Source organism: Mastomys coucha, unplaced genomic scaffold (genome assembly GCF_008632895.1).
Source record: "Mastomys coucha isolate ucsf_1 unplaced genomic scaffold, UCSF_Mcou_1 pScaffold7, whole genome shotgun sequence".
Lineage (NCBI taxonomy): Eukaryota > Metazoa > Chordata > Mammalia > Rodentia > Muridae > Mastomys > Mastomys coucha.
Window position 1 is genome coordinate 14,888,768 of NW_022196913.1, and position 19,852 is coordinate 14,908,619.

Here is a 19,852-nt window from a genome sequence, read left to right on the forward strand (position 1 = left end):
ACTGTGATCATTAATTGGATATGGAAAACATGCAAATAAGTATAATATGTTGTAATATTTCTGCTTCTGCCTTTGAAATAGGATAATAAATAAATTTATTGGCATTTAATGAAGAAAAGAACACTAGAAGAGATTGGTAGAGTTGACAACAGACTATACCCCTACTAGCAAATCTTTCAGAGTGGAAAATTCAAGTGGTTGTCTTCTAAGCTTCAAAAACCTGACAAAATAATTTTTAAAAATCTCTATATTAAAATGATTATTACAAACTTCATTTGTTTTGAAAATAAAAGAAACATGTTCAGATTGTATTTATTTAGTCAACATATATTTGTTGTCTTTTCATACTAATGGACTAGCCTGAAATCAAACCTAAAAAAAAAAAATCCCAGCGCATAAATGCCCTACCCCTAATCAAGAAACTGTTTGCAATTGATACTTGCTGGAAGAGAAAATCAGTTTTCTCTAATGGAGTGATATTGGATACAACTACACTCAAGGAAGGGTCTCGTTTAGGAGTTGTTAGGCAGCATAAAACACACACACACACACACACACACACACACACACACGTATCGTTTGCTTGCTTGTTTGTTTCTTCTTTTTATTGTTGAGGAAAAGAACCCAAATTTGAGTGGATAGGGAGGAGGGAAACATTTGTAAGGGGGAGAATGTGATCAAAACTTGTATCAAAAATTGAAAAGAAAGATTAAGATGGAGCTGAAATATAAAGCAACCAGACAACATAGCAAGATTGGCTGGGCCTGGAGACACAGGCCAAGGCAGAGGCAAGTGGACCTTTGTGAGTGCAATGCTGGTCTACATGATGAGTTCCAGGTTAGGCAGGAATACATAGGGAGACCCCGTCTCAAGAAATCAAAACCAAACCAAAACCAAACCAAAAAAACTAAAGAAGATGGTACTTGAAGTAAACCCTAGGTTATTATTTGGCATGTACATACATATGTATGTATGTGCACAGGCATTCCCCTCAACATGTACCTGACACATGTGTACACATACACATGTGCACATATGTGCACAGGCACTCCCTCAACATGTACCTGAACACATGTACACACACACACACACACACACACACACACACACACACACACATATGTGCACAGGTACTTGCCTAATATGTACCTGAACAAATGTTTACATACACATACATACACACACATATGTGCATAGGTATTCCCAACATGTACATGAACACATGTACACACACACACACACACACACACACACACACACACACACATATCCATTTATTGGTTAAAACTCATTAGTTTTTACTAGGTTCAAAGAATATATTGTTATGTCAGACTAAAATGAACATATTACTTGTCTACATGTAGTGAAAGAAATTCTTGTTTACTTGAGGGGGGATAGTTTGGGATATCACAATCATTGACAATTTAATAAAAAATCTGTATGAAATCAAGTCATATAATGTCTGATTAGTTTCACAATGCGGCTTTTAATAAAAAAAATGTTCAATTTTCATTTTTCCCCTCATATGCTAAGAAAAATTTTGGGACTGCTTGCTGACTCCTGGTTATTTTGAGCTCCACAAAGTGCTTATTGGAAAACAAGAATTTATTCCAGGGATACTCATCCATCCCATCAAGACAGAGATTATCAAAGTCACTGCCCGCAAGGTTAGCCAAGCTGAAGGTCATCTGAAACACGGGATGCATCTAGATCAATAAAACATATTTCAGTTTGCAAAGTCAGGAGGAAGGGTGTTTTCAGAGGTAAGCACTTGAGAAGGCAGCAGCCTCACTGCAGATGCTCATGAGGTGACATCTGATATGCCAGGAAAAAGATGAGTAACAAGGAGGAGGAAACGGCTTTTACTCTTGAATCAGGAGCATCACAGTTTGTAAAATGAAGCAATTAAACTTTAGAATGTATTTTACTTGGCTGAGATAATTTGAGTTGTGCAGTATAAGCTTTAGAAGAATGAAGGAGAGGGTGGGGGAGGTAGTTCAGTAGGAAAAGTGATTGCTAGGAGTGCATGAGGAACCAAGTTCAGATCCTCAGTACCCGTGTAAGAAGCCAGGTGTGGCTTTGAATATGTCTAATCCCAGCACTGGAAGGGGGAAATGGGAGAAAACTGGGCCATTCCATCTAGCCAGTCACTAAGTTCTAAGGTCAGTGAGCAACCTTATCTCAAGAAATAAGGTGGAGAGAGATGGAACTGAACTCTACAATGCCCTCACCCACATATGCACACCTAAACTTTTCCCCACCCCAATAAAAACAAAGTAAGGGAGCTTTCTTGGGCTTGAAATAAATTTTCAGTATTTCCACAAAGAAAATACCTCTGAGATTTGAGATAAAGCACAGTGATTTAGAATGAATAGGTTGGGTTAAATATATTTCTTTCCTGGATATTTTAATGGTAGAAAGCCCATGCTCATAAACCCTTGTGCAGGGAAAGACAAACAGACAGAGATTTGGAATGGCTCAAGATTTGGACTTTTCCAGTTTGAGCCCAGGTATCTATAAATCATGCCTTTTGTAAACTACCTACAGGTTAAATAGAACCAGAAATCACAAGCACCTTATTACTAGTCTTATTCTCTTAAAATAAAAACTCTGTGGTGGAGAAGCTTTCGACCAAGGGCAAAGAACAAATTCAGCCTTTAGTTAAACATAACTGTGACCTCGGTATCCTTTGTTCTCATCACAGGGACATACTCTCATGGCAGATGGTGTGGAACACTTTCAAATCACAGAGATATCAGAGATTGTTTAATAAGAGAACAGATGACTCTCTCAGACAAAAGTCTGCAAATGAAACAACTATTCTTCATTTCCTTATGTTTGGACCAGTGGGTTATGACCAAGAATTTCTCTGGCTGTTAACAACAAAGAGATTCAGACATGAAGAAAGCAGGTTCTCACGGGTAGCCGGGCAAACAACTCACTTAAGCCTGTGTAAGTCACCGAATCCTCAGTTCACACACAGCACGAGTTTTGAATGATCAATCTAGATGTTATTAGGGGTCAACTCTGCTCAGTGCTATGGTAAAATCTAAGCGAAATAAAAAGCCTAGGGGCCTGGCCTTTTGGCAGCTTGCTACTGTTTCGAAATAGTTGTTGAATCACAAAGGACACCATACATGAAGGTAGGATAGATTCCAGAAGTTTATTGTTGGTGGGGTGTTGAGAGTATATAGATCTGTCCTATTTACTCAAAGTTTTGATAGCTACTCTCAGTGCATTACCGACCTCTGTAAAATTTCAATCAATCTCTATAGGAGGATCTGAATGCCTGTGGAAAAGAAAGACTAAGCTGGGAAAACAAACTTTATTAAACTTATTAAGTAGCCTATGTATGAATTTTCACAGTTTCATTTTGAGGACTATATCTAGTCTTATATAAAAGAGAAGAAAAGCAAAAGTTGGGGAGTTAATGTTAAGGTCACCTCTGAGGTTTGGCATTTTCTTGGCTTTCTCTGATATAAATTGAAGACCAATGGCAAAAGAAGCAACTTTCTATTTGCTCATTTTCCTCTGCCGCAGTGAGAACATTCATGGTATATACTGCGGTGTTAGTGGGCTCGGTTTTACCTTCTTCCTACGAATTACCTGCAAATCTGACCAGCTTGTAACAAGATGGTTATAGCCACACGTCATGGTTCTGAAATCACTTATAAGGATGATCTTTGGAAGGGATTTGTAATACTCTTTAAAAAGATTAAAAGAGCTTAAACTTATATATTTTTTTTAAATTAAAAAGTGAACACTTCAACAAATGGTAATAATAAAATAAATAATAATGATGATGATGAAGTAGCATGTTCACTTTCTATAGCAGCCAACATGTTGAAAATAAGCAATTCGGCTGCTATTCCTGGCCTCATGAAGACAAGCAAAAAATCCAAACATTAAGGAAATCAGATTTTACTTCTTCTTTTCCTTTTTTTCAGGCCTTTTTTTCTAAGACTTGGTGTTTTAAGACAAGGATTGAGGGGCTGGAGAGATGGCTCAGCAGTTAAGAGCACTGCCTGCTCTTCCAGAGGCCCTGAGTTCAACTCCCAGAAACCACTCTTCAGACACCACCATCTTTAATGGAATCCGATGCCTTCTTCTGGTGTGTCTGAAGAGTGTGGCAGTGTACTCATATAAATACAATAAATTAAAAAATAATAAAAAAGACAAGGATTGAAACCAAGACCACTGGATCAACTCTAATATTAAAGAAAGGGACTATATACCAAACTGAAAATGAAGTAGACATATTTTGGTAGGAAAAAATAAGAGTCTTGGTTTGGAGGCAAGATGTAACTCCTCCTACCATCTTTCTCCTTTAATATCTATTGATTTTGCTCTTTGTTTTCTTTTTTTTTCTTTTCTTTTTTTTCTTTTTCTTTTTTTGGTTTTTCGAGACAAGGTTTCTTTGTGTAACCCTGGCTGGTAGACCAGGCTGACCTTGAACTCAGAAATCCACCTGCCTCTGTCTCCCAAGTGCCGGGATTAAAGGCGTGCACCACCACTGCCCGGCTTTGCTCTTTGCTTTCTAAGAGACAAAGTCTTGCTATGTAGAACAGAGTTCTAACTGCTGGGTGCAGATGCACATCACTAACTCTGGCATGAATGTTGATTTTTGAGCTTTTGCTGTGAGAAGGGTCAGAGAATACATGAATGGGACATGTTTTTGAAGATAGAGTTTGCAGTTTAGACAAGACACATACACATACACACTGCATACATCACACACCCACACATGTTGCTTCCCCCACCCAACACACATTCCATGCTATACACACACACACACACACCCCCATACATATATCACAAATATATCTATCACATGCACACATATACACCACATATATATATACACACACACATGTATATATACACAGGAACACACAGAAACACCTCCATACCTGTAGCCCCCACCCTATTCTCAACAGAATTCAGCAAAGTGCTTCTTTCCCCTTCCAAAGTTTAGAATGGCTAAGTCCCAAAGAGAAGGCAACACTTTACAATGTCGAATATAAAAACGTTATAACATTTAACAACAAAGATAGCTACTACCTGCCTGAGTTAGGGTTGTACTGCTGTGAACAGACACCATGGCCAAGGCAACTCTTATAAGGACAATACTTAATTGGGTCTGTCTTACAGGTTCAGAGGTTCAGTTTGTTATCATCAAGGGAGGAACATGGCAGCATCCAGGCAGGCATAGTGCAGGAGGAGCTGAGAGTTCTACATCTTCATCTGAAGGCTGCTAGCAGAATATTCACTCCCAGGCAGCTAGGACAAGGGTATTAAAGCCCATGCCCAAAAGGCCACATCTATTCCAACAGGGCCACACCTTCCAACAGTGCCACTCCCTGGGCCAAGCATATACATACCAACATATTACCTTTATGATTTTTCAATAAGTTCAGTGTCAGTGGAATAAGAGCAAGTTCCCTGGAAGTGAAATAGAGCTGTGTCTCACAGGCTTGAAGACTAATTAAAAGACACAAAACTGAATAGGAAGAAGATTATCTGAATTGGGCCTCTCTGACTTCACTCCTGCAGAGTTTGGTTAAAATGAAGACCAAGGAGGCCTAGGAGATGGCTCAGTCAACAAAATGCTATCTAAGCAAGCTCGAGGACCTAACTTTGACCTCTGGAATTCACATAAAAACCTCTAGCATGGTAGTCTATGCTTACAATGTCCATGTTGGGGATGTGGAGGCAGGAGGGTTCCTGCGCCTCACTGACAAGCCAGTATAGCCAAATTGACATGTTTTAAGCCAGTGGGCGTCCCTGTCTTAAAAAGTAAGATGATGCTAAACTAAAAAACAATATGTAAGACTGAACACTGGTGCTCCCAGTAATGCACACAACTCCTGACACACACACCCAAGTGTACCCACATACAACAAACAGAAACAAATAAGGTAAAACGCAGACAAATTCAGTGGACTTGGGGTAGCTTTTGAGAACCTTCTGAATGTTACTACTGCAGTTAGTGACTTTGAGAACACAAGGTCCCCAGAATTAAAGTCATTCGTTTAGGAACAAGACTTTTCACTTAGGATCCCCTCTTTGTACAGTCATCCCTCAGCACTGAGAAACTGAGCTCTCCCCTCATCAGCTTCATAAAAAGAAGTGAAGAGCCAGAGGGGACAGATGGCTACCGTGCTATCTATGCCTGAGGTTTAGGTCACTGCTGGGAACAGCATGCGCCACTGTAACTACAGTACAATGATCCTGGGTTCCTCAGAAAATGTCGTGTTGCTATTTATGTCCTATTGGAACAGGGCCAAGGTGGTTTAATGTATGTCAAGAAAGTTTTAATCAAACACAGGCAAGTTGGATTCTTTTAAAAGATCACATTTTTCACTAGCCAGACAATCATACTGTATGGAATAACTTCTCCATAAGAGGTCAGAGTCTCCCATGCCTCTCTGTAGGGTTTTGCCTAGACCTGATGTATAATATTGAAACATATGATAGAAAGCATTGCTACAGTAGTTGGTGGCCAATATAATGATGTGCAACTGGTTAAAGTACGGTAGATAAGTGACCACTGAGTGCCTAGTGCTAAATGGGTGTGTATATTTATTTGTATATATTTTTGTATATTGAGTGGGTGTGTCAAAGGACAGAGGGTAGGGTGCAAAGATTGTAAGAGTGAGATATGGAGAGGACAGTTGGGATACAGTGTCTCTTGATTACAACAAGGTCAGTACACTCATGAGCTCACTGCAACATTGCTTGCCTGTATGAGACTGGGCTCATCATCTTGTCACAGAAGGAGAAAGGGCTTGTGAGGCCCCACCCTTCTCTGAGAGTTAGTGGTGTCCAGGGTAAGAGACATCATTTTTATTCAGTGATGTAACTAGTGGTATGTTGTCCATGCTCCAGTAAGTAATCTCTCACCATGCTCACGCAGGCAACCCTTCTCAAGTTCAGTGGAACACACACACACACACACACACACACACACACACACACACACATGACTATGCACGTCCACACGTGCATGTGCTGTGAAAGCAGGAAAAGGACTTGATGAGAAGAAGAGGGTTTCAGTAGGAGGTGGATGAGAGAGGATAATGAGGTAAGAAAGATTAAAGTTCATCATGTGCATGTATGAAAATATCAAGGAGGAACAACCAGCCAGCCAGCAAGCAAACACCACCAGTGTTAGACTTTGCATCTCAGTGTCCACCAAGGGCTCGTGTGTTAAAGGCTTACCACACTGAGAATGTGGCACTTAGAGAGGTTATGGGACTGTAGGGAAGTGGAACCTCATGGGTCATCAGGACAGTGGGGATACTTCTCTGTTTTGTGCTTCCTTTCCTTTGAGTGTGTCCTTGCTTGACTGCAAGCACCTGTAAGCCATGTTATATCAACACAGGGCCAGGATAAAGGTTATGAGGTCAAAGGCAAACCAGTAAAACTTCAAGCCCAAACCAACCTCTGCTCTCAATATTATTTCACGTGCCAGGCACGATAACTCATGCCTGCAGCCCCAACACTTAGAAGTCAGAGGTAGGAGGGTTGCAGCTAAATTTGAAGCCATCTCACTCACTAGTGAGGTACGGGCCAGTCAGAGCTACAGAGTAAAATCATGTCTCTCTCCATCCTCTAAAGAAAAGATTATCTCAAGTGTTGGTTACTGTAGTAGAAACTGATTGTCATAAGCACTTAAATACATATAATAATTTAACAAAACAGAATTCTTAACTAACAAGATGGAATTGATTGTTTTTTAGGATCCTTAAGACATTTTGGAGTGATGGAATATCCAAATAAAATTACTAACTTTTTTTTCATTAGAAATTTAAAAAGTACTAGAAAACTTCTTTAGATTTCTCTTAATTTCTTAGTTAATGAATAAATTTGCTAGATTCCTAAGTGCTAAGTTTCCAAAATAAAGTACATTTGAAAAGATTTATTACTTATTATATAGCATATATGTGTGTGTTTGTGTGTGTGTGTGTGTGTGTGTGTGTGTGTGTGTGTGCCTGTGTGTGGGCTTGTGTGACTGAATGCAGGTGCTGAAGGAGCCCAGAGGTGTCTGACCCTCCAGACCCGGAGTTAGAGACAGTTGTGAGCCACAGGGCATGAGTGCTTGGAATCAAATTCAGGTCTCCTGGAAGAGCAAGAAGCACTCTTAACTTCTGAGCAATATCTCCTGCTCCCCAAAGTACAATTTTAAAAATGAATTCAATTGATTTTATATAATCCAGTAGGAAACAGTAACAGTATTCTCAGAAATAAATATTTTCCCCAAATAGGCCATTATTTTTTTCCCCCGAGCTTACTGACTTTCCTTGAGAAATGAAACCAAAACTTTAGGGTTGGCAGTAGATATAAAGACAGTATCCAAGCCACAGACATCTGTGATCTTGGAAGCAGAGAAATAAGAAAGCATGCTTGATAGAAGTATGTGGTGTGGAGTTTTGGAAGGTAAGGCTGCTGGGACATTGTAGAGGGATCAGCAGCCTTACCCAGTTTGAACTCTATAAACTAAGAGACCAACCTTCCATGCAAGATGTATTCCTGTGTCCGATTCCGTACTGCTCAGGATTAAGCAGCTACTCTTTGATTACACTTGAGAACACACAACAAATATTGTTGCTAGAAGCCAGGATTATCTTTAGCTGATAAGCCATTTTTTATAGATTAATATCTATAAGAGATTTCTCAGTAAAAGAGATACATTTGAATATACTATATTGGGTATTTCTTCCCTAGCATCTAAGCATATTTGTATCACAAGTTCCAACTCTAAAAGGGAATAGATGCATTTTAATAAGATAAGCTGAGAAAACCTAAAGTGTTAGTCTACTTGGGAGGTTGAGGCAGGAGGATCACAAGTTCAAGGCCCACCTTGGTGACTTAGCAACATCCTATCTCAAAATAAAATAAAGGACTGAGGGCACAGTCACTCAGAAGAACTTAGCTGCCATACACTACACCCAGGCCTTAATCCCAGAACTTCAAAACCAAACACAGGACATAATATGAACTTGTATTTATGAATTGAAAATACCAATTTCTGGTTCTCCAGTCCAAATGGTCAGCCCTAAAGTATACACACAAACAACACTGTACAGACTGAGTAGGCTGTATTTGCAAATTGAAGAATATATATGTATCTGTATATACATATTGTACCTTGAAAATTGTGTTTCTGCATATATCATGCACACAAAACACATGTGTGAAACATGTTCATGATTTTCCTATAAAATTGTAAAGAGATGTGCTTAGCTATTTTGTTTATGTTTATGTAGGCTTAATTTCTTTCTAAATAAAATTGTGAAACTAAAAAGATTTTTTAAAAAAGGAGAGACTACCAATTTCACTAAATGCTACAGTAACAAGAGTTGCTAATATTTATTGGCACTTTCTGAAAAAAACACTTCCCATATAAACTCTCTTATTTCCTGCAAACACCTTACATGTGGTATTTACCATTCTTATCTTACATGAAAGGAGAGGAACAGAGGAATCAAGTTATGAGTCAGCCACTCAACCTGATCGTCTTTCTCAGTGGCTCACAGTGTAAGACTTGATCCTTGATCAAATCATGAACAACTTGACCCACAAGGACAGCTTCTCAGTATGGCCTCAACATGTGAGGATAACATAATATTTTAACAGGTTCTTTTTCTATTCCTTGCCCAGTAAATATCAATATGACTATTTGCATTTGTGTGTGTGTGTGTGTGTGTGTGTGTGTGTGTGTGTGTACGAAAAGTTGTGGCTACACGTGTGTATGGTTTGGAGGTCAATGCCAGGGCCAATAAGTGGGAGAGGGTGGGGTGGCAGGCATGGGGAGGGGGGAGGCAACAGGGGTTTGTTTTTGTTGTTTTTGTTTGTTTCTTTGTTTTTTGGAGGGGAAACTGGGAAAGGAGAAATTTACATGTAAATAAAGAAAATATCTAATAAAAAAAATAACCTTGGGTGTTGAAATAGAGACTTCCATTTTTTCTTTAAGACAGGGTAGACATTTGTCAAGTAGGCCAGGCTGGTTGCCCCATACACTTCTAGGGGTCCACCTGTCTCTACCTCCCATCTTACTGTGGATTTACTGGTGTAAGTCATCATATTGGCACTTTTATAACAGGTGCTGGGGACCTGGGCTCACGACCCCATGTTTCTTAGGCAAGTGCTTTAGTAACTTAATCATCCCCCTAGTCCAGTATAGGATCTTTCATTATTTTTTAAATCTACCATCCAAGCTTATCATCTCATGTCACACGGCAACTTTCTTTGAGTTTAAAGGGGTAAAACTGACAAGTTATACATATGGTCAGGATTTGGAGTTTGTCTTCAGTATTATCCCCAGTTGGGTAGCACATGGATATATTAACGATTTTTACATTGCTGTGGCACAGTGCTTGACACAGACAAGGGAGAAAGAATGTATCTTGGTTCAGTATTAGAAAGTATAAATCAATTATTAGGAGCAGTTGGGAAAGAGGGATGTCAGAGGAGGCAGATGTGGCAGAGACTGTTCATCAAGTGGACCACGAAGCAGAGTGAGGAAGTAAATCAGGGTTGTGTGCAAATGTCAAAGGCCAGGTCCTATGAACCTACTTCCTCCAGCCAAGCAAGCTCTACTTCCTAAAAGTTTCACTGTCCCCCAGAATGGCGCCACCTGCTGGGGACCAAGCATTCACAACCTGAGCCTACAGGTGACATTTCAGATCAAAAGCATAACCACACCTGCAATTGGATGTATCTGCAGACAGCAGCACACGGTGGCCAGTCTCATCTCTGTGCTACAGTGATGCTTGGATCATCAGTACTAATACAGACTCCAGGGACAGTCAGTTAAACATACAAAACCAGAATGGCATTCTCTGTCTTCCTCACTGATATGTCGGCTTTGCTAAAAACAGCTCGGATTTTGCTTGAGTTGTAAACTAAACAAATGGAACTGGAGGAGACATCGGGAACTGATACTGATGTCGAATGACCACTTATCTATCATCACTTTTTAAAAAATATCATCAGCTGAAACTAGCATTTAGTTCCCTTTCTTATTTGTTTGAACTGAATCTATAAACCCAAGTCTTAAAAATTCCTAGTGAAAATGGAATAATTTATTTTGAAAACTTTTCTATTCTGTAACTCTAACTTCCCCAAATTCTTCATACATAGATGATCAAATTATTTTCAATCTTTTGAGACCAAGAATGTTCAAAATTATATCCATTTTCTGCACAGGGAGCACCACACACATTTATAGCATATTTACTTGAAGAATAAACTTAAAGGTTGAAGGGATGTTCTACGGATTCATTAAAAATAACATCCTGTATACACACACACACACACACACACACACACACACACACACACACAGTTGAAATTTCTTTGCAGAATGACATTCAAATAGGCGTAATCAGGTCCAAATAGATGAATAGTTTCTCATCAGGCTAAAGAAACAAGTGGAGAGATTCATATAGAAGGCAAATTACTTAACTTTCCTGGGCTTCAGTTTTCATGTGAAAATAGGAATGAATAGAAAAATAACATGAATATCTATCCATTTATCATCTATCTCTTAATACACAAGCCTACTTTAAATTACGTTAACTATTTTCTATTTGTTTAGAATCAGTGAAGTCTTGCGAAGGTACGTTCCTGTAATCTCAGCCTCGGGGAAAGCTGAAGGAGGAGAATCCTAAGTTTAAGGCCAGCCTAGACTCCATAACAAGTTCCAGGCCAGGTTGAGCTAAACCATGAGATTGTGTCCACCTCTACTTGCTGGGAGTACATAAAATGAAGTATAATATCAGATACTTGGAAAGTCTCGATCTGTAAATCATATTGTACATATATTAGAAGCAAGCAGAACAAATACTTAAGTCAAAAAGGAGAAAACTGTGAGGTCAAAAGATGTCCAGCATAATTTTGAGTGACACAAAACATCCTTCTCAATTTCTTCTAAAAATATTTAGGTAGTAATTGACTGATTAGCTGAGCCAGAGTTGATTGGGTGACATGAAGTTCTCTAAATTTTTTATAATGTCTCCCTAGTTGTGGGTGGGAGGATACATCTGTTCTAATTAGGCAAGATTATGCGTAAGAATCTTAACAGACAGGTACCTTAAATATGAAGATAAAGACTCAGTTTAGTTGTTGTTTTCTTTCACATACTTTCATGAGACCATGCAATTCATGCTTCTTCTGTAACTCAAGCTGTTACTTTTCTCTTATTCATTTTTGTTTTTGTGTGTTCAATGCTCTATTCTTTCTAGCTTATTAATTTTTTCCAAGTGTGTGCTCTGTATTTATGTCTTTGTATTTGCATGAATGTGGGCACAAATGTGTGAATGAGTGTGCATACACATGTGTGCATATGTCTATGAAGCTCAAGGTTGACTTCGGGGATCTTTATCCATTGCTTTCTGCATTACTCACTGAGGCACAGTCTCTGAACTAAACTCAGAGAGCTTATCAATATAGCTAGCTAGTTAGCATGCTGTGAGGTTACCCTGCATTGGGCTTATATGTCCACTATGCCCACCTGCAGTTACATAGGTGTTGGGGGATCTCAACTCCAGTTCTTAGACTTTCTCAGCAAGTTTTTAAACCACTGGGCCATTTCCTAAGTCTTTCCAGCATAGTAAACTTAACATGAGTCAAACACTTAAAGTTACTATCAATGACATTTAAATATCTGTACATAAAATATGAGAATCTCATGTAGCCAGGCTGGCCTTGAATTTCTTCCCTCCTCAACTACCCAAGTCCTGGGATTACAGATTATGTCCTACCATACCTGGCTTATGCAGTGTTGGGAATCAAACCCAGGATTTCTTGCATGCTAGGCAATTATTCTTCCCACTGAACTGGATCTCCTCTATAAGTAAGCCACACCATCTATTTATATCTTCCATGTCCCTATCACACAGGGATATGCAGGTCTATAATGCTGTCCCGCAGCATTAGCATCATGAGCTATCCACACTCTGATTTTTGCTCACTTATTTCTTGGGGAGATGTGTTTGCTCTCAGAAGTTGGCACAGTTGGCAGCTCTGTGGTATTTTTTATTGGCTTGTCCACAGGTGTATGAGTCTGAGAATCATCTCTCCCTGAGATATTGATTTGATTCATTTTACTGAATTTAGACAGAGCCTGTTGGATTTTTAAAGAGAGTTTACAACAAGAAAAACCACCAGAAATCTACTAGGAGTAATACATTTTTCTTTATGTTAGATAAATGTTCAAATCTCAGATAGCTAGTAACTATATTGTCTCCAGGATATAATTTTGTTAGAGACCTTTTAAAATAAAGCATTTTCTAAATTTATTTTTAAAATGATGCTGACATTACCATCTATATCAGAAGGAAAATTTATAGAAATGAGGTAAAGATTTATAGGACTCACAGAAGTCCTGGCTCAGAAATTATCTACAAAATTAAAGCTTTCAGAGACATATGTAATATCCACTTAAAGCCACTGCCCTAAGACAAACACGTCAAGATACATTTTTTTTCTTCAATATATACAATTTTATTAGTGGTTATTTAAAAAGAATGTTCTGGGTTTGGGGATTTAGCTCAGTGGCAGAGCACTTGCTTAGAAAGTACAAGGCCCTAGATTTGATCCTCAGTTCTTGGGGGGGGGGGGGAAAGATAAAAGAAATATTCTTGGTGAGGTGTGAGGGGAAATTTGATGTGAACTTTTATCTTCATACATGCTACTCTGCCCATCTCTAGGGATAAATGAGAAAGGAAAGATTCTAACTGAACGGTGATGCATCTGTTTTTCAAGTTGATTAGGGGTCAGTTGTGCTAACTAGTTTCATGTCAACTTGACCCAGGCTAGAATTATCAGAAAGGGGAGGTCCTTAATTGAGAAAGTGCCTCCATAAGATAGAGCTGAAGGTAAGTCTGTATGCCACTTTAATAATTAGTGATTGATATGGGAAGGCCTAGCCTTTTGTGGGTGGGGTCATCCCAGTTGATAGTCCTGGGCTTCTATAAAAAAGCAGGCTGAGCAGGTGTGGTGATTTGAATGTGCTTGGTCCAGGGAGTGGCACTTTTAGGAGGTTTGGCCTTGTTGGAGAAAGTGTGTCACTGTAGGGGTAGGCAATAAGATCCTCCTTCTAAGCATGTGGGAGCCAGCCTTTTCCTAGTGGCCTTCAGATGAAGATGTAGAACTCTCAGCTCCTCCTGCACCATGCCTGACTAGACACTTCTATGTTTCTGCCTCCAAGAATGATAATGGACTGAACCTCTGAACCTGCAAGCCAGCACCAATTAAATGTTGTCCTTATAAGAGTTGCCTTGGTCATGGTGTCTGTTCACAGCAGTAAAACTCTATCTAAGATAGCAAGCCATTGGAAGCAAGTCAGTAAGTAACACCCCTCCATGGCCTCTGTATCAGATCTTGCCTCCAGGTTCCTGTTCTGACTTCCTCTAATGATGAGCAAACAATGTTGCTGTGTAAGCCAAATAAATTCTTTCCTTCACAAGTTGCTTTGGGCTTGGTGTTTCATCATAGTAATAGTAACTCTAATCAAGACATCATTTATATCCAATGTAAATCTTAAAGTTGCTAGGAGAGTAAATTTTCTGTTTTTACCACCATGAAATAGGTACAGAATATATATGGTAATGATCTTGATTTAATCATTTCATAGTATAAACATATTTCAAATAAATCCCAAATATCTGTATATGCATTTATTAATCATCTATTATCTAATATCCACATTGATTCATACATATTTGAAAACATTTAGCAAATATATAATACCCTGTAGATATAAATTTCCTGTCTAGAATCTGTCAACAATGAATCTAATGCTAACATCTTGATCTCCTGGCTTTTACCTATACCATCTCCTTCCTCTTTGGGGGGTGATCAGGTTATTTATGTCATGAATAATTGAAGATTTTTAAAGGTCTGAGTGCGTGGAATCTCCACCTGAGTCTTGAAGTCTTTCATTTTCCATTAGAATAAGATACCAGACTTTCAGGTCTACATGTTCACATGAGATTATTGATAGCTAAGTCTTCTAGTTTTCCTCCTTACCTATGGAGGAGCACTACTGTATCCTTCATGACTCCAGCTAATCTTCTCTGTTTATGCAAGCTGTAATTGCTAAGAGGAATACCCAAAGAATAGAGCAGATCACCTAATGGGGGGTACAGGAAGCATTAGTCAACAACAGGGGGTGTTAGCTGATGTTTGCTAACTGGAGTTGAGGAATGCGGACATCACTTTTTAGGAAGTGAGATTCACATTTTTTTCTAGACTCTGAGTTACCAAAGTGTGGCCCTCATTTGGGGCAATCAATTTATGTGATTTGAAAAGTAGGTAGGAAAATGATCCTAAAAAACAACATGAAAAGTTTGGGGAAAGAAAGACATACAGTGGGTTGTGTTGTTATTTGATTTGAACTTGCTTAGATTAGGTCACTGAAGTTTACAGGTGAGAGGAGGCCTGTTCCTCATGAAAACATATGAGTGATGTGAAGGACCATCCAAATAAACACTAGTCTAGAGACAGGAGGATTATTTGAAAACCAGTGATGCAATCTAGGGGAACGTAAAGTAGGGGAACAGTGATGACTGAATCCTGGATAGTAGCCATGGCAACAGAAATGCAGGCATTCTTGAGTATGATGACATCATTTTGAGACTTTAGATCTGCTGTGTCTTTTGTCTGCCTGCCTGCCTTTGTCCCTTCTTCCCTCTTTTCACCATTGTGTTCTTTAGAGACATCCTATAACACAGGCTGGCCTGGAATTCACAATTCTGTCTAAGCCTCCTGAGTGCTGGGGTTATAGGCATGCACCTCCATACCTGGATCTTTTATGTTTCCAGTGTGTGTATTTGACCGATGTCTAGAAAGCTGCTGATTGGGAGTCATAGACAATTCCAAATAGCAGTGAGGTAGGCCACCGGACACAGCTACCTGCTACATGAAATCTAGTTTCTACCTTAAATGACTATGGATTTAAGTTCTCTAGACTAAGCATTTCTTTTTATGTCAATCACAATAAAAAGGAAGCAAGCAAACAAACAAAAAACCAACAACAAAATCAAACCCAGTGATAGTTACATTGTCACCTGACTGGATTCAGGATCACCTAGGAGACACACCTCTAGGTGAGACAGGGGGATTATTGGAAGTTCAACGGCAGTCTAGTCTACACAGTGAGACCATGTCTCAAAAACAAACAAACCAAAAACAAAAACAGTCAGAAAAGACAAAACACTGACCAGATCTAAACCAACAAACAAAAAATTTGTATTTTTCCTCTGTGGAGGCCATAGTGTTTTTGTGACTCTGCACACAATACAGTTGTACCCTGAGACCTACAGATTATGGGAAATGAGTTTAATTCTATGCTAACAAAATGTGACATCAAGTTCAGAGATGCTCAGTGAATCCATATTTCTTCTCTACTCATCTCCAGAACAAACCAGCTTAGTCATTCTGAAAGTTCAAGCAAACTTTTCCCAAGGGTCAATATTTCACATGTTATGTTGATACAATTTAAGGAGATTTCAACTGTAAGATTAAAAAAAAAGCAAAGTTACGTGTCTGAAGTATCCCTTGCATCAGAAATCACCCTCAATCCTAAAGATTAATTAAAGTAAATGCAAGACATTTTTGGTTTATGTTCATGACAAAGGAAGTCACCTTAGGTCAACTTCACTGCACAGTCAGGATGCCTTGAAGCACACTGTAGGTGGGCAGATTATGGACAACATACTGTGGTATCTGGGGCTTTGTAAATGGCCTAAAGTCATGATGCTTTTGCAGCATCTGCTGCTGCCCACACATGCACCATGAATCAAGAGACAAGCGCTTCATATTCCAGGGTGAATAGTCATGAATATTAATTACGAGGAAAGAGAATAACAGTGACTGCTCCATTTTTTTCAACACACATGGTACGAATTAGACTCAGACACCTAAAAAAAATGACTTGGTGACCTGCTTTGCTATTCTGACCAATCTAATTTATTAGAAGGATATACAAATTAAAAAAAAGAGAGAGAGATTCAATTGTCCTAAGGATTTGATGTGATTTAGCTTTTATTATTTTATTTGTCTCTGTGTGTGATCACATTCTCGTGTGTGTGTGTGTGTGTGTGTGTGTGTGTGTGTGTATAGCCTGGAGGTCTAACTTAGATGCCTGTCTTAATTGCTTCCCACCTTATTTTTTGAAGCTAAGTCTCTGAACTCACTGAATGTGGTGCTTGCCCAAAAGCCCCAGGAATTCTCCTGTCTCTGCCTTCCCAGTGCTGGGACTTCCTGATGTACCATCTTGCCTGGACTTTTTACATAGTTGCTGAGAACCCAGAATCATACTTGCACAGTAAATCTTTTTGCTTTTATTTTTATTTATTTATCCACAAAGTCATTGCCCACACTCTGATTTATCCTTTAAAAATCAGATCTTCTGTTGGGCAGTGGTGGCGCATGCCTTTAATCCCAGCACTTGGGAGGCAGAGGCAGGTGGATTTCTGAGTTCGAGGCCAGCCTGGTATACAGAGTGAGTTCCAGGACAGCCAGGGCTATACAGAGAAACCTTGTCTCGAAAAACCAGAAAAAAAAATCAGATCTTCTGGAGGCTAGAGAAGAGTATACTGCTCTTGTAAGGGGATTCAGTTCCCATCAGGGAGTTCAGTTCCCAGCACCCATGTGGAGTGTGACTTACAACTGCCTGCAATTTTAGTTCTGGAGGATCTGATCACTTCTTTGTGGCTCTGCAGGTACCCACATCCAGATATCCTCACATATAATTAAATTAGAACTTATGATACTTTTCTTTAAAATTCCAGAAGAGTGAGTCTTGATCAGCACCAATTCTAACTCTAACAGATCCCCTATGTCACTGGTATCAGCCACTTCTGCCAAGCCATACCTTCAAATCATGTTTCAACACTACCAATTATTTGCTTGTCTGCAGAATTGAACTAAGCCTCTGCATAGGACTCATTGTTCCTCTCCAAACATCAGTTTATTAAGAGTTAATTTGAAATTGCAACCTCAGTATTTCATTGGGGATGATTAAGGATACAAAATCAATGCAGTGTGGAGAATTGAGTGCTATAGGCTGGTGATTGGCTCTCAAATGAGTTATGGGGCATAGAAATCAGGTTAATGGGGTGAGCACTCTAATTTAGAAGGTGTTCTAAGGTAATTGACTTCTTAATGTCTTTAATAGGATGTCGAGACAGTCTCCAGCCTATAGAAACATATATATTCCTGAGCACAAACATGATGTGTGAGGAACTTTATAGACAGCCTTCTGGATGAATGTATTTCAGACTGTAGATTCTGATTGCCTCAGGAGAGGTGAGGATGGTTGAGTGCAGGACACCAGAGTCATGTCCCTTGATTAAAGGTTTTAGAGGAAGAATGTATATGAGTACATTACTTATACATGCGAGTACAATACTATGGAGGTGAAACATAAGTAAAACTTAGGGGCTGAGGAAATGGCTCAATTTGTAGACTGTCTTCTGTGCAAGCAAGCATGAAGAATTGAGTTTGGATGCCCAGTGCTCATGCAAAAAAGCAGGGTTGGTCTCACATAGTTGTAACCCTAGCATGAGGTGAATGGAGACAGGTGAATATCTAGAGTTCACTGATTAGCCAGTTTTGACAATTAATGAGCAATGGGTTTAGTGAGTGATCCCTTCTCAAAAGATAAGGTAGAGAATGATTAAGGAGGACACGTGATGTCAACTCTGGCCTCCACATATACAGGAACACACACATGTAGCAGTAGTTAGTTAACCTGTTCTGTGCTCCCGACAGGCTGCACATGTGCACTACATGCATGCCTGCCTGCATGCTACACACACACACACACACACACACACACACCACACACACACACACCTCTTCATCAATAGTTTAGAAGAGACGCTCTTTGTACTCTGCAAGATGGATTCGCAGTCCTGCTTGTCTCTGTAGTGAAGATCTGTGCTGAGTTTATTTTTCACTCTATCGCCTTTCCTCTCTCTGTCAATACTCAGAGTGAAGCCTTCATACACAAGGAACCACTCATCTCCATTCTCCATGAAATGGAATATTAAAATTCCCAAAGAGTTTAGGGTATTGGCCAGTTTCTTTGAATGTCATTTTACCTTTGTCTCCTTCTGTTTAAAGCAGTGGTTCTTCAACCTTCCTAATACTGCAATCTTTGAATACACTTCCTTATGGTGTAGTGACTCCCAATAATATAATTATTTCATTGCTACTTCATAACTATAATCTTGCTACTTTTATGAAATGTAATGTAAATATTTGTGTTTGCTGATGGTCTTAGTTGACACCTGTGATAGGGCTGCTTAACCATTTCCTGCTCCAAAGTGGTCTCCACCCACAGGTTGAGAAACACTGGTTTGAAGGCTAGACATGAATAACTGGATCCTACAGATTTCTTATCATGGCCCTTGAATATTTTAAACCATTTACTCAGTTTAGAGGATGCAGTGTGATGTTGCTCTGAAAATGTCAGATTCTGGCATAGAGAGCATCATTCAGAAACAAAGAGAACTCTGTTCCAGAGAAAATTAACAGCTGTGGTGGAGGAACGCACAGAAGCACTGTTATGAATTGCTGTCATGATGTTGACAGGCTAAGGACTAAGCTGTTTTCCTGGAATTCAAGTTCTTGCCTGTCATAGAGATCTAACTTGTGAGTCTTACCTTAGGTTCTTCTTCTTCTTTTATTTTTAAAGATTTACTTATTTATTATTATATGTAAGAACACTGTAGCTATCTTCAGACACACCAGAAGAGGGTGCCAGATCTCATTACCGGTGGTTGTGAGCCACCATGTGGTTGCTGGAACTTGAACTCAGGACCTCCAGAAGAGCAGT

At 39.3% G+C, this 19,852-nt stretch overlaps 1 protein-coding gene across 5 annotated transcripts in view; it reads right to left on the reverse strand.

Moving 5' to 3' along the window:
* Positions 1–19,852, reverse strand: part of Chrm3 (cholinergic receptor muscarinic 3) — a 486,665-nt gene that overhangs the window by 45,588 nt on the left and 421,225 nt on the right. The window lies entirely within an intron of this gene.